Consider the following 16805-nt stretch of genomic DNA (forward strand, 5'->3'; position numbering starts at 1 on the left):
TTTATTTTTTTCTCATTTTCTTTCACTTTTTTCTGTATTTTTCTATATTTTTCTTTTTCCTTTTCACTGATTCTGTTACCTTCCATGAAGGAGGAATTCCTTCTTCAGTTCTTTGCAGAAGGGTTTTTCTCTATGAATTAAGGGAGCCTTTGACAAGTCTAAAACGTTAACTGCTATCCTAAGTCCCCTTTCTGTCAACAACATTTATACCACAAAACACACTATTCTCAAAGGTTTCCTCACCAGTCAGATACTTATGATTTTAGTTCACACCAGAAAGATTTAAAAAGGTCTGTGTGATTCTTGACTCTAGAAAAACAAAGGGAAGAAATACTCAGTTTTAAGAAAAAGAAGGTACCTCTTCTTCAACATTACACACAGAAAAAAAAATATTCTGTGAACTGCTTTGTAAAGTATTACAAAGGTATAAAATGTCTAGCAGGTATTAGCAGGAAAAGAATAGGGTGTTTTCTTCTTAGCTTCTTGTTTGGTAGGCTTTTCATTCAACTGCAGGTGTTCTGACACCACATCAGCTTCTGTGAAAGAAGGACTTGATAAAGAACCTGGAGCATACAGCAGCATCAAGCCTGTTCTTACTATATAGTCACCACAGGTATCATTTTGAAGGTTAATGTGACATTTATTTGAGCACAGGAGGCAAGTGGAAGCCAAAGACACTGTGCTAGGAGAAGCAAATGAAAGACCTTAGAAAGAAAACACTAAAATAAATATTTTCTCATTAATAGAATCACATTAAATATCCATCTTAACAAAAAGGTCTTTGGTTGGCATTGTATAGGGCACCAGTTCAGAGATTCCTAACCTGATTCAGTTCAGAAATTTATGATCCAAATTCAGTTGGCTCCTGAAACATGGCAGAGAGACCTATTCTCTCCCACAACAGTGTGGCTTCCTGATATTTTGCTCCTTTTCTTTATCCTCAGCTGCAAAGTCCCAGAATGAGGGGACAGGAGCAAAGAATTTCCCTACATCTACACTAATTTGTTCTCATAGTCCTTGGAAGGGTTTATATGTTCACAGTTTTGTTTGTTTGTTTGTTTGTTTGTTTGTTTGTTTTTTCTTCTCTCTCTCTAATGTGTTATATCATTTCTAGGACCAACTCACTCTGCCACATCATGAAATATGTCAAAAAGCATGAAGATCAGAAACTCAAGCATATATTGAGAACATGTAACTGTAACATCACCAAAACCATACTAATCTACAGCACCTGATTTGTGGGAGTGCCATTTCAGTCTGGGAGCCACCATCCGTAACTCAGTCCTGCCACTTCTCCTCAGCCCTTGCTTTCTGAAAGGGATAATAACAAATCCACTGCTGTCATTTTGAGCTCTGCCTGAATAAAGATCATATTTCATTCTCGATTGATTAATGACTTTCACAGTGAAGTAAAACAGATATCTGTCACTGTAGAATAATGCATGTAAAGCAATAAAACCCTTTCTACTTATTAAAGGAGCAGGGATGATTCCTACACAGGTGCAGGAGGAAGTCAGAGGAAGAAACTGAGGGAACTGATCTCACATTGCAAGAGGTAAACACAATGCAGTGGACAAAGGGAGGTTTCTGACAGAGAATTCAGGGTTATGTAGGAATCCTGCCAAGGGCTCTCTATTGCAGGCAGCCCAAGTAGGCATGCAGGAGCTCTTCTGAAGAACCAGGAACTGGAGAGCATCTTCAACATGCAGTGTTGCAACATCCAGCTGAAGCAGCTTCTTCATCCTTGCATGATGTGGGTTCACTTGACACTAAGGCTAAAACTGAACTAAAGTTTTCAGCTTTTAAAATTACCTGAAAAACTATCCAGGTTTAAGTTTGAATAACTTTGCCATATTTGCATATATTATTTCAGCTAAACCTAAGGGCTCACCCTCTTTTGTATACCATGAGAGAAATTAACTGTTAAAAAAATACCAGTAAACAGCATATTAATTTGGTGCTGTTTTCATTTGTAACTTCAAGCAGACTGAAGATAAAAGGACAGCAAAATAGAAACTAATGACAATTTTGTGTTCATGCCCAAGTATCCCTCAAGGAGAAAGGAAATTAGGCTGTGTCTGGACAAGTGTTCCTTGCCACAGTCTTATGTAAAGACTGCCCTGCCTTATAGGAAAAAAAAAAAAAAAAAAAAAAAAAAAAAAAAAAAAAAAAAAAAAAAAGACTTTTATCTTTGGACTGAGAACTGAACAGTGAAGGAAACTTACAGTCCTCTGTGGCATGGCCATGATATTGATTGATACTTAGTCTAGTGATGAAAATTTCCAGGAGAAAATGGAATTTATTCCTTATGGGTCTGGGTGTTTGAAGTGGCAGAACTTAGAGCAGAGGCAGTGCTACATGAAATGTGGTGGCAGAGGCATGTCAGGACATGGTGTGAAGAGTCCATGGACTAGGTCCACAGAAAGCCAGTAAGGGCACAATCAAAAAGAGGAATTGCAGTGTGAGACTGCAAGTATTGCTGGCTGTATTTTGTGCTACAGAAACCTGCCAGCTGGACCCAAAACTGCCTATGTCTAATGCCCCAAACAGCTTCTTCAAATCAAGTGATATGCTACTACAGCAAAAATCTGAGAAGTCACAAAAGCCTCTAACCTCTGCTAGGGGCACCCTGTGCAAATGCCATGCACTAGGAGGCCATCTCTGGAGGGTCCTCCTGCAGAAACACTAGAGACATTTCAGACAGTACCCAGTACATCATCCACCACCTTCCCTGTGAACTTACTTCCACTGCTAGGGAAAGAGCAAGTGCAAAGAAACAGCTACCGCCCTTTGTGCCCAAAAACACTTGTACTGTTCCCAGTACCAGAACCAAAGAAAGCAATAACTCTACCCAGCAGAGACATCAAGTATTGAAGTATATCACTAAAGATAGCAACATCAAAGCATCTTTTTAAAATCTCGCTCTCCTGTAGAGGCTGGCCTGTGAACTGTCATACCACAACCTATAGTCCAAAGCCTAAATGTTCAGCCTAGGCAAAACTTGTCCTTTTGCCACCCAAAGATGGTTAATATTAATGTTCTTTCACTGCCAATACCTTGAATGTAAACTCACAGAGATTTTTTATGCACTTATAAGAGTTTCTATCTAAAACACTCACGTAAGCCTTTCCTATATGAACAGCATCTTTACTTATACACGTGTGGTGTTGTGCTAGTTAAACAAAGCCTATAATCAGGGAAAGGCCTGTGTAGGAATACCAGAGCAGGCCTTAGGTTTGTTAAGAGCTACTGTAGGTAACATACCAAATAACTACTTTTATAAACAAATAGTGTTTCTTTAGGGACTTATATTTTCATCATAAAATTATATTTTGAAATGCTGTTTCAATTCCTTCACTTCTAAAGCTCACACACTTCCTCCTGAATGCCAGCCCAGTTTTCTCTTGAAATGAGAATGCTTCTTAAGTTTCTGGCACCATCAGTAGTTGGTATTAGCTCATATGGCATTCCACGTGAAAACCCGAATCTGCAATTATTCTGCAATTATAACCACCTTGTCTTTCTTAAGAAACCTTATTTTTTTTTCCTTATAGCTACCAGATCAAGCATTTTGTTGAGGCTGGAGCAAATTAGATTTAACTCATTTTCTTTTCCTAGAAAATCAAATTTTCTCTAATGTCTTAACTACTGACCAAAACCAAGTCTAAAGGAGCATCACTTCCTGTTGGATCAGGGTCTGTTTTGTTTTGTTTTGTTTTGTTTTGTTTTTAATAGACTTGTCACCTGTCACATACAGGCAAAACAGGCCCTAGCTTTATTTAAACATTTGCTCCCCAGGATGAACCTTGAAGGTTAAAGTATTTTGTAGAGAAACAAATATGCACAATATTTCTCTCTCTCTAATAGTACTCCAACACACTCATTCCAGAATAACAGCTATTTGATGGTTTACCTGGATTTTGTAAATCTATGGTAAGAAAGTTCATCCTGTGTTCCTTGTACCCAAAATGTTAGTCTAAGTCCATCTATACACACACACATGTAATTCTTCTCTCCAACATAAAATTTCCTGATTTAACAATAAATTAAAAATTATTCTCAATCATTGTTTTACACAAATCCTCAATTATTCACTACTTCAATCTCTAAGCAAGGGCCATCTTCTCTTCAAAGGGACACAAAACAGTGGAAACATGACTTTAAAAAGAATATATTCAGCCTACCAGAGGAAAATTAATTTCAGAGTTAGGGCTCCAAAGCTGAAATCTACCCTTGAATGCACCACTTTCTTTCAGCATCTTACAAAACCAGACAGTTGAATCCACTTATGTTTAGAAGGCAGGCAGGGGACCGGATTGAAGTTTGCTGATCACATTTCATCTTGAGATATTGAGGCTGTTAAAGTTTTACCTGAAAACTTTAATTTGAGTTTCTTACTAATGGCATTTTCCATTGAATGTAGAAAATGGGCTGGGGGTTCTGTCATCTGTATATAACAGAAAATCTTGTTCTTGCACAATCTAAATAGCAATTTTTATCTTAGACTCAAAGTATATATGACTGGGAAAAAGAGTTGTAAAGAAACTACTGTCTGCAGCAGTGATAAGACGTATGCTGTAGTAGCCTGGATTTCTAATTCTTGCTGTGGCCAACTTCATGGATTTCCTGAGGCAAACTAAAATGCCTGAAGACTCACCAACAGACCTAGTCTCTGTCACTTTGCATGCTCCTTTTAATATTTGGTTTCACTTTTAGAGTCTTTAATATCCAGTGGCACAAATACTTAAGAACAAATTTCACAATGTAATTATACAGTTCTTGCAAACTGCCTCTTATTGTTTAGCAATGTCACTGGATGCTGCCTCTTAGATTACAAAAATAATAACAATAATAGTAAAAATCACTATTTTTATAGACTGATGTCATATCATCAGTCATCTTCTTTCAAGCCAAGGACTCCGACTGTATTCAGTCTTCTATAGAAGTGGTTCCGAGCTTCTGTATCAGTTCTGTTGCTTTCTCTGTACCATTCTTAGTTTTTCTGCATTATTTTCACAGTCTCCAGTATAATCTGATTTATTTTGTTTTTCCACAACGTCTTAAAGCATCTGCAGGATAGTTCATAGGAAACTTATTCTGTAAATTTCACACTGATGACTTTCACACAGTTTTCACATATTGAAGTGCCATACCTAGCCGCATAATTTAAGGATACTTAGGGCATGGAACTGCCTAATTTGACTTTGTGTATTTACTGTGTAAGTATTTATCATAAAACACATTTGTAAGAGGCAACATTAATATTCCTCTGCTAATCTTAACTATCATATTGTCTCTTGAGTGTTTAATTGTGTGTCTGTAAAAATTTCCATTTTCAAATTATTTGCTTTTAAAGGAATCTTTTGTCACACACCAATTTCTGAATTAGTTTCTGATTCAGACTCATACTTTGTATTAATGTCAATGTTTCTGGCTTATTCAGGAACATTCATGGATGAATTCCATAGCATGTGATCAGGAAACAGTCCAGGACATCTGGTTGATTTGCAAGGATCACCTCCTTCAAGCTCAAGAGTGGCCTATCCTGATTAGCAAGAAATCAGGAAAAGGTAGCAGAGTGCCTGCAGGGGTGAACAAGGTCCTCCTGACAAAAAGAGGTGGAAGCAGAGAGAATTGACTCTGGAGGAACAAAGAGACACTTTCTGCTTGTGCAAGGTGGAAAGCCAAAGCCCACCTGGAGTCAAATATGGAAGGAACGGTTTCTGTAGACATAACAGAAAAAGGGAAACTAGGGAAGGAGAAAGGAAAAATGGGTGAGGAATATAGTGACAAATGACATGGTGGAGATGTACTCATTGGCTTCTTTGCATCAGTCTTTACAGGTAATATACCAGCCTTCAGGAATCACAGGTCCTTGAGACTAGTTGGAAAGCCAGGAGCAAGAAAGATGGAGGACAATCAGATTAGGGAACATTTAAACAAACTGCACAGAAATCCCTGGGGCCTGATATCATTCGCCCACAAGTTCTGAGGAAGCTGCCTGATTGCAAGACCACTTACAATTATCTTCAAAAGATCACAATGATATGGCAAAGTTCTTGAGGACAGGAAGAAAGCAAGCAGGGGGAACTACAAGCCAGTCATTCCCACCTCAGTCCCTGGAAAAGTGATGGACCAAATAATCCTGGAAATGTTTCCAAATATATGAAGGAAAATAAGATAATTGGGATCAGTCAGCATAGATTTATGAAAGAGAAAACATATTTGATTAGCTCAACAGATGAGGTGAGAACAAGAGTTATTATTTGTCTTAATTTTAGGACAGCTTTTGATACTGTCATCGTAATTTTCCTACTGACAATGTTATGAAATACAGACTAGATATATGGACAATGAGAAGGACTGAAATTGTCTGGATTGCAGGGCTCAAAAGTCTGTGATCAGCAGCACAAATTCCAGCTAAAACTCAGGCAATAGTGGTACCCTGGGTTTTGGTACATGTTGATACCAGTAACATTTAACATCTTCATTAATGACCTGGACGGTAAGACATAGTACAGCATGGGTACGTTTGCAGAATACATGAAACTGGGAGAAGTGGCTGATACACCAGAGGGTCATGCTGTCATTCAAAGGGATCATGAAAGGTTGGAGAAAAGGTCCAGCAGGAACCTCGTGAAGTTCAACAAGGGAAGTGCAAAATCCTGCACCTGGAGAGGAATAACCTCTTACAGCAGTATATACTGGGGCCTACTGGCTGGAAAGCATATTGGCTGAAAAGGATCTGGGAGTTTTGGTGAACAATAAGTTGACCCTGAGTAAGCAAAGTCCATTAGCAACAAAGAAAGTCTAGAGTATCCTGGGCTGCATCACTAGCAGGGCAAAGAAGGTGGTCCCTCCCCTCTACTCAGAACTAGTGAGACATAGAACTAGTGAGACATCCATAGTGCTAGGTCCAGTTCAGGTCTCTCAAGTACAAAAGAAGCATGGACATACTGGAATAAATCCATCAAAGACCATGAGGATAATTAATGTACAGTAGCCTCTGACATAAGAGGAGAGGCTGAAATAGCTGGCATTGTTTTGCCTGGAGAAGAGAAGTCTCAGGAGGGTCTTATCTGTGCTCATAAATAAAAAAGCCCTTGAATTACTGGAATGAGTCGGAGCATAGGCACAGATGTAATATGACCAAAAATGGACACTTAGTGAGATGCATCTTCATTTCTGTGGTTTCTGAAATGCTGTCATTATGAAATGTCCTTGAATTATTGATGACTTTGTTTAAGAGATGAGACAATTTTGTTACCGTGTTAATTGCGGGAAAATAAATAAATAAATAAATAAAAATGTCCCTCAATTTACCAACCTCTCTTCCTTATCTCCTTTCTTTGCAAACCTAGTTATTCAAAACATAATATGCATATATAAACATAGATGAGTATCTCACACCAATTAACTCAATGGAGAAGATGTCAGACAAGTTAACTCAGTCTTCATCTCTCCCTTTTGCTCATCTCAAATTCATTCAAATTCCTGGAAAGGATGTCAGCTTGTAGTTCTATTCATTATCTCCCTTCTGATCCAAGGAGACCTAAAATTATTATACAAATTCAAAGCACATGGGAGATGTGGATGTTTATAGCAGTAGTAAGGTTCACAATAGTTATGGAAAGATCAGCAACAAAACGTGCCTAGACTTATTACCTTTTTGTCCCTGTTTGGACCCCAGATCAACAATCAGTTAATGACTCTGATCTGCTGCAACAAACATGAAGGGGGAGAGAAATGGAAAAGTGAAGCCTGTGGGTTGAGATAAAGACAGTTTATTAAGATAGAAAGTAATAATAATAATAATAATAATAATAATAATATGTACAGACAAGTGATGCACAATGCAATTGCTCACCACCCGCTGACCGATGCCCAGTCCAAACCTGAGCAGCCAGCCCCCCACCCCAGCTAGCCACCTCTATATATTGTTTAGCATGATGTCAGATGGTATGGAATACCCCTTTGGCCAGTCTGGGTCAGCTGTTTTGGGTCTGTCCCCTCCCAGCTCTTGCTGCACCCCCAGCCTGCCCGCTGGCAGGACAGAGTGAGAAACTGAAAAGTCCTTGGCTTAATTGCTCTGCAATTAAAACATCGGCATGTTATCAGCACTCTTCTCATCCTAATCCAAAACATAGCACCCTACCAGCTACTAGGAGGAAAAATAACTCTGTCCTAACTGACACACGTTCATTAGTCAAATGAGACCAGTGAATAAAATAATGTTTAAATTTGCCTTCCTTTCAACAGGCACACAATTTGTGCAGCAGAGTCACAAGAGGAAAATTCAACTGAGGCTCCTTACCAATACACAAGTTCATGCATTTTTTGAACATAGGTGGTCTAGCACTAAGCCTCATACTGTTCATGTGATACACAGGCGAGAGGGAGCAAAAGAAAAAAAAATGAAATGCTGCAGATACTTGCGGCTCTGCTTACCTGCAGAAGACAAACTGCAAGGTCTTGCAGTGACAGTGTCAGAAGCGTGCAGCTAGCTCTCATGTGCACTTTTAGGGAGTCTTTACTGGAAAAGAGATCCTCTAGTAATGTGTCCAGTGAATATTAGGCAACAGACAGAGGGAAGAACTGAAGCTGCTTCTGGGTCTCTCTCTCACATCCCTCTGCCTTCCTGCCCAGCGTGGCCATCGAACAAAAAGCAGCCAGGCTCTTACTTTCTGCTTTCCTCTACCATGATTTAAGCATGATAACTTTACAAGTGGCCAACAAAAGTTAAGAAGTACAGTCAGAAAACAAGGTATGAAATGCTAAAGGCCATTGAAACCCAACTCTGAACCTCTTTGGGTTTTCTTATTCCCCCAGTTTTCTTCCTACATTTTCACAAAGGCTAAGAAGGCTCTATGAAGCCTGGAAAACAATTCAAGTCCCTGACAGTGTCAAACGTGCAGTCTTCACCAAGTATTTGACTTAAGAATGAATTGCCATCAGCATTCTGTAGTGATTTAAGTGACCATGAGCAGGTGGGAAAAGTGGCTTAAAGTCAGGCTGAGGCCTAAAGTCAAATTCTTTGCTGACAAGTGCACATGTCACAAGGGAATTTCCTTCATGAGAACTCTTGGGTTGCAGAAACCTAGCGCTTCTCCTGTGCTTCTTCCTCCCCCAAGAAATACTGCAGACCACTAAAATCCTGGTTAAAGATTTGCCCCAAAACAAAGCAAGCAAATCAAAAAGTCCTAACAAACCAACAACGCAGACGGAAGCTCAGTCTCAAATACAAGCTATGTCATCAGGTACCTGTTGCATTGGCAGGGTGCGATGGAGCTGCCCAATTTGACCGTGCAGAAGAGCTTTGTGAAGCTCCTCATGAAGAGATGGGAGTCTGCCAGTGCTCTGACACCCAGCCTGGCCTTCCAATGCCTGCCAACCCCACAGTCCCTGGCACCAGAGAAAGCCAGCCCAGGCAGCACCATGGAGGAGGCCCCAGCAGACAGCGGGAGGGTGACCCTGGGTGGCCCTCGCTGGACTGAGACCTTCCCCATCTCTGTCAAGGAGCTGAAGAGCCACTTTGAGACCCTGGGTGGCAGGAAGGTGAGTGCACGCAGGTTCTGCAGCTGAAAAGGATTCCCTCACTTTCACCGAGGCCTTGGAGAACACTACTGCCACAACAGCACCCCCTTCCAATCTGCTGCCTCTTCATATCCTTTCTGCCCCCTCAAAGCCCTTCCTGGCTCCTCCCAGTAGCTTCTAACTCACATCCCCTCCATGTCTTCCAACAGGAAGCAGAAAGTGGCAGAAGCTCACTGCCACCAGCACTGGCCACTCAGCCTGGGAGCCAGACAAACATTTCTCCAATGGAAATGTCCAGTGTGAAATGGGGGAGAGCAATCTTTGAGAAGATGTCAGACCACCAACACTGAACGTTATCCTTACCGCTTTGATCTGATTTCTCCCTTTAGTTCAATGCACTCTGTCTCTGATGTGACAAGGGGCAAGCACACTCACCTCATCAGGGCAGCCCCCAGACTGCCAAGGGGGAGAGAATGTGGGGTTCTTCTCAATGCAAAACAAGCTTTCCAGCCTTCTCTATTTTGTCTTTTGTATTATGGAGGAGTGCCTGATGCCCGTTAAATACTTTTTGAACAAAACACTACAGAATGGTGTCTTATGTTTTGAAAAGATAACTTTTGATGAAGACAGCCCAAATTACAAATATGCTATCAAAACTATGGGCAGCATTCATCAATTACAAAAAAGTGGTATCTTCATTTGGTGAAGGTAATTTGGATTTAGCAACGTGTTGCTTTGGTAACGCTTTAACTTTTATTATTGGCATTCAGGTTTCCACAGATCAAATGCTCCATACTTGATGTGTTCTAAAGTAAAAGGATGACACGGTTGGTAAAATGTTGGCAATACTGTTTGTTTTGCTAACTGCTTTTCCTTCAAGCTTTGAAACACATGCACCCATCTCCCTCTCCCCAACTATGGCGTCTCTTTATGGTTGCAGTGGGTGGCTGCAGAGCTGTAGGAGGACTTCCAGAAGAGAGCCCTCCCAACACTGGCAATATGCTGATGGAATTCCAGGAGAATGTCTCCTTGAAAGACAGAATGGTTCTGTATCAGGCTGCAGTGTCAAAGACAGAGAACAGCAACCGCTTTGCCAATGTCTCGGTATCTTCTTAATTCTACGTTTGCTTTGCCCAGGGACAGATCGTAACCATCTATTTCTACAAGCAAGCTAGCAGGTGGACCATAGGGTGGATCAAAATTTAAATCCCAAATCATGAAACCTAAATGGCAAACATAGTCATCCATCAGTATCTGTCTCTATCAAATGAGATTTTCATGCTAGATGCCTTTGGTCTTTTGGACAATCCCCATTATTTCATGGAAGTGCTTCCTTTTAGTTCACCTTTGCCTGAACTTCATGTATGAGGACCATAGGCAAGAGAGAGATCAGCAACAGGGTTATCCTATTTGCTCATGATGACAAAACCAGGCGGTTTCTTTATTACAACAACTATTCTCTATCGCCAAATAATAAAAACCTATTCAAGAGTGCAGTGACTTGCTCAAGCTCTCGCTGCTTGAACTGAAGAATTTGAAATTACCATGTTATAAAATAGCTCAGCGATGGGTGCTCAGGTAGCCCAGAAGCCACCAGGGGGAAGCAGGCACCAGCCACGCTCATCCTCAGAGTCCAGGTGTTTTCATACCACACAATTCCTGCCCACTGGCTTCTTGATTTCCTATTTGCCCTTGCATATTCAGAGCAGATTCCTGTGGTTCTTTGGGCCGAGAAGGTTCCAATTCCCTCTTCCTGACAGTGCCAACAATGCTTCCACTCTCCCCAAAAGGAAGAACTGGAGGAAGCCTGACCCAACAGAACTGTGTTGAGAATATAGGAACTGCTTCATTTACGCCCTAGAACCCTTCGTGCTTTCTTGTTGAAATGGGTGGTACATTCTTACTGCAAATGGAAAACACCTGGCCTTATTTGATCACTCTAGACCTCAGAGGAAATCAAATCCTGCACTGTGCCTGGGGGCCTGGCTGCAGTGAGGAAACACTTTGAGAATGGGCAGATGACCCCTTCAACAACCACCTTTGCTCACTCCCAGCACCAGCACAAAGCTGCAGAGGTAATAATGGCATTTTGAATACTAACAAATGAGGTCTGCCCTGCTAAAAGCTCAAGGGAAAAATACCATTATTTGCTTTATTCTGGGTTTCACCGTCTCTGGGGGTGTTCAAGAAATGTTTGGACATAGTGCCTGGGGACATGGTTTAGTGCGTGACATTGGTGGTAGGATGATGGTTGAACCAGATGAGCTTGGAGGTCTCTTCCAACCTTATTGATTATATGTTTCTCTATGATCCTCTTTAAACAGAGAAGACATGGAAAATTTTGCACCTCATTTTCTTTTCAACTTGCCCTCCTCGAGCCTCACCTAACTAACAGACAGTGGCAGAAATATGGAATATTCTTCCATGTTGCACTTAATCCCACAGTAATGTGAAGGTTTTGTGCACAGGTTTCTCTCGGGGAGCAAGTGATTCCAGAGACAAATGGGGCTTCTACATTCACCCAGCATACTGATGAAGCAGGTAAGAAGTGGCTTGAGAGTAACAGCTCCCAAAGGAGCACAACAGACCCAGTTCTTGGCAACTGTCTTTCTTTGCACAAACGTGGGACTGCTCTTAGGATACAAATACAGGCCATTGCTCCAAGTTGTTCAGTGCCTTCTTCCTCAGCTAAGCAAATTCATTGGTCTCAGTGGGACCTAAGAAACAGGTTTACATGTTGGTACACAGAGAGGAGTTTGGCAGAAGGAGATAACTTCAAATATATGCTGAGCTCTGAGCTGCTGGAAAGAACGGAGCATTTTAAGACTTGTCTGAAGACACACACAAATGCTTGCCCCTGTATAGCCAAAATTGCAGATGGTAAAGGCTCAATTTATAGCCGAGCAGAACAGGCCTGGAGACCATGACCACAGTGCTGAGGTGCTGCTTCTGCATTCTAGTCCTGGTATTAGAATTCATGCGTTCAGTTAACACAAAGACCTCAGGCCTCTGTGACCCCTGACATTCAGGCAATTCAGGTATGGCAAAACAGCAGGTGATAGATAACGTCCCTCAACACTTCCTTTGTCCATTTCCTATGTATTTCTTTTCTTCATATTGTCCATTGTTCATCCATATTTTTTTTTCCCTTGCAGTAAGCAATGCAGCTATGGACGAGGAGGTCCCAAAAACTTCCACAGATGTTTGCATCCATCAGATGGAAAGGACAGCAGAGGACAATGCTGTTCCCATAGACAGAGAGACTGCAACATCTGTACAAGGTGGCAAGGTCTGTGCCTTTATAGAAGTGTGTAAGATTAGACATCAGTCTAATAGCATCTGCATTTCTATTTTCTCTATGGAGGTGTAATTAAAAATGCAACCTGTGAAAGTGGTGGGAATATATGGAGCTTAGCAATCAGGGGCACACATTTAGTATTTAGTACAGCCTGGAACTCAGCGAGTACTTCTATGGTGTGACAAAGGCAGCTGAAAGTAGAACTCAAAAGCTTCTGTTTCTCCTTTCCTTCCCTTCTCTGATGAAGGCAGCCTCTTTCCCTGTTTTCAGTCTCTAAAAGGCTATGTTTTCTGTCACCAGTTTCTCAGATACATAGAAACTCTCAACTTGAGGAAAACTCAAGACAAGTGTCAAAAAGTTGAGGGCGATCTGGACCAGACAATTCCACCGGCACTTCTGAGGGAAGCACTATGCCAGCCCAAAACCACCATGCTGTCTGCTGCTGCCAGAATGAGAGCCATGAATGAGATCCTCAAGAGCCATGCACATTCTGTTAGATGGCTACGTCACCAAGGAGCTGCTGAGCTGCCAGTTCAAAGTGTCTGTGAACAACAAAACCCACAGGTTCAAAGAGGCGACACCTGTTCAGAGGAGAAGCTCCCTAAGCCTAGGGAGCCGCAGATGAGGGAGCCACTGAGAGCACCCAAAAACAAAAGCACTCGTGCGGCTTCCAGAATTAAGGCCATCAACGACATCCACAGGAAACTGAACCATTCTCAAAGGCGTCCAATGCAGGAAGGAGTTGCCTTTCTGGTGGAGGATGTGCATGGGTTCAAAACAACAGAATCCAACCTAAAGGACAAAGACGCAAGCGTCACAGTCTCTGTGTTGTGCAGTAATGCACAACAAGTTGACAATAAAGAGATTAAATGACTCAAAACTAACAGACTTGTCTGAACTTTTGCTGCCTGTGTCTCAGACCTCAAGAGGCTGGAGAATCATGAGGGGTGAAACTTAATGAAATATAACGAGGGCAAGTGTAGAGCCCTGCACTGGGGCAAGAACAACCCCAGACATCAGGATAAGTTGGGGACTGCCCTGCTGGAGAGTGGCAAAGGGGACCTGGGTGTCCTGGTGGAGAGCCAGATGACCATGAGCCAGCACTGTGCCCTTGTGGCCAAGAAGGCCAATGGCATCCTGGGGTGTATTAGCAGGGCTATGGTTAGTAGGTCGAGAGAGGTTCTCCTCCCCCTATACTTTGCCCTAGTGAGACTGCATCTGGAATATTGTGTCCAGTTATGGGCCCCCCCCAGTTCAAGAAGGACAGGGAACTTCTTGAGAGAGTCCAGAGCAGACCCATGAAGATGATTAAGGGTATGGAGCATCTCGCTTTCAAGGAAAGGCTGAGGTAGCTGAGGAAAAGGGGAAGAGGAAACTGAGGGGTGACCTTATAAATATGTAACGGGAGAGTGTCAGGAGGATGGAGCCAGGCTCTTCTCAGTGACATCTAACGATAGGACAATGGGCACTGGGTGCAAGCTGGAACATAGGAGGTTCCACTTAAATGTGAGACGAAACTTTTTTACAATGACTCCCTTTACAAAGGGAGTCTTGGTGCGGTGCCAGCTCTGCTCAGCAGCAGACAAAACACTGGTGTGATACCAGGGCTGTTCTATCTACAAGTGCTGAGCACAGCACTGTATGGGCTGCTGCAGGGAGTTAACTCTATCCCAGCCAGACCCAGCACCATAGTCTCTACCAGTTTTCCAGGATGAGGTAGGAAATCTTGAGCAGAAAGCTTCACATGACTGTGGAGATGTCAGACACCAGGATAGTTGCTATAAAGCATACCAGAAATCCACTGGACTCATCCTTCCATCTTTTTAAGCAAGTTTATTGTTGTCTTCTGGGACAACTTGCTCCCCACTGATCAGAAACCACTCTGTGCAGGGCATGCAGGTAAACTTCTCACACAATTTCCACATCTAGTCTGAAATTTTCTATAAAGGTGAAATTGTCCCAAGACCTGCACCATGCTGATCCCTGCTCAGATATGCTCAGTGAAAAATACAGCACAAAGTACATTTACAGCTACATGACACCACTGTTTTCACGTCTATCTAACTTCGGGGAGCACAATGCACCTGCACAATATTGGCTAGAAAATAACACAGGAGAGGAACATCATTTGCTTGACATAGCAGAGACAGGCTCACTCTTTTCCTTGTCCATGTCTTCAGGTTCCATTTTCTAAGGAGGTATTCTATTATCAGGCAATCAGACTGATTACCTACTAAAAACATCAGGCAAGGTTAAGAAGATGAGCAAAGCAAGAGAGATGTTATCCAGCCACCACTGTGGGCCACAGGTGAGAGAGGCAAAGGGACTGACATCCAGAAAAAGGGCTGCTTGTTCACAGCAGTGGCTGGAAGGCGTACCTGTGGAGCCAGGGTAGAAGATACTGCAAGGCTACCAGAGGTTAGTTATAGTTGTGAGGCAACTTTTCCTCATAGGTCTCCACAAATGTCTTTGGCAGCTCCTCTTGATGGCTTGCAAGTTATATAACAAGTTAATTTTTCATGGTTTTTACTGACAGAACTTGACTTTTCATAGATATCTATTCAGCTTGGTCTAGAGTTAAACAGAAAAACGTTTGAAATATTTTTCTCCTGAGAAATGTAATTGTATCAAATCATGAAATCCTGCAGATTCTCCTGAAATTTCTTTTTGGAGAAAAAAGGCGGAGATGTTCAGACACTGACAAAATATTTTGTCATTTTTTATATGTAATTATTTTGTTAATTGTTTTATTTGTATGAAATGCTGTAACATAAAATCTTAAATTGTCAAATATCAGAGTTTTATTGTCAAAATAAAATATTTTTATCAACTCTAAATTAGCTTTTTTTGAAAGTTATTTAATTTGGAAATCTGTTTCAAGCTATGAAACAGTCAAAAATGTTATGTTTCAAGCTATTTTTCAGTCTGAAATGTGCAAAGAGAACAATGATTCTCTGTTCAGCAGTGCAAAACATATGCCTTTCCTTGTAGGACAAAAGGGGGTCATGGGAACAGCAAGCAAGGACAGCCATAAGACACATAGAACTTGTCATATTTGAGCCTGTCACCAGTTATAGCTGTGAGGGGTTGCACCTGACTACATATAAACCTTTTAAGAGAGAAAGAGAACGATCTGTCAAAATGATGCCAGAGCAACAAAGGATGTAAAGATTAACAGAAAGGTTGATGCAGGTGAAAAGCAGTACAAAAGTAGTATAATTAGTCATATAGATATATTTATTCTGACATTGTGTTACATCTGTGAAAACCTTATGCCACTGTAATTCATGCCAGAAGAGATACGTAGCTTCCAGAATAGAATAATTAAAGCAAGATAGGACTCCAGAAAAAAAAAAAAAAAAAAAAAAATCAAATCAAATCAAACAAACAAACAAAAATCTGTGATACAGGGGAGATTATGCCCAAAAAATGGTTATATCCATTTGGAAACTAATGCTGAAGAAACAGATATCTTTGTATTTATCCAAATACATTTTTTTTTTTTTCAAAAGTCTCTATCTGAATCATGTTGTGCTATGCTTACATACAACTGCATGACGATTACCCTGAGAAGATAAAATAGAGATATACAAATGCTAATTAATTGTATACGGAATTGAAACCAGAGTTCTGCATCCACAATCAGGAAATACAGTCCTTATAGAATGAAAACAGAAATACTAGTGTTGTCATAGTTATTTATAGATGTAAAGACACATACACATGCATACATGTCAGATGTTTCTGAAGGCATTTTTAGATTACGGCTGGCTGTCTTACTGGCATGGGCAGTCTTGCCTACTAGCATTTTCCCAGTGAACAGTAATAAGGGCATCCCGCAAGACATCACCAAGGCCCACAGGCTGCTGCCAGAAGACAAATAGCCATATTCTAAGTAATTCTTCAAGATTATGTTTCACTCATTACCCTGCTCCTCATACTATTAAGAAAAATTCCTTTATACCATTTTCCT

At 41.2% G+C, this 16805-nt stretch overlaps 1 long non-coding RNA gene across 1 annotated transcript; it reads left to right on the plus strand.

The window, feature by feature from the left end:
• The first annotated feature begins 12027 nt into the window (after positions 1 to 12027).
• Positions 12028 to 12785, plus strand: LOC118165084. Its single transcript, XR_004749845.1, has 2 exons — positions 12028 to 12075; positions 12690 to 12785. It is a non-coding gene; the product is annotated as an uncharacterized LOC118165084 (long non-coding RNA).
• Positions 12786 to 16805: the final 4020 nt, after the last annotated feature.

This window comes from Oxyura jamaicensis, chromosome 3 (genome assembly GCF_011077185.1).
Source record: "Oxyura jamaicensis isolate SHBP4307 breed ruddy duck chromosome 3, BPBGC_Ojam_1.0, whole genome shotgun sequence".
Lineage (NCBI taxonomy): Eukaryota > Metazoa > Chordata > Aves > Anseriformes > Anatidae > Oxyura > Oxyura jamaicensis.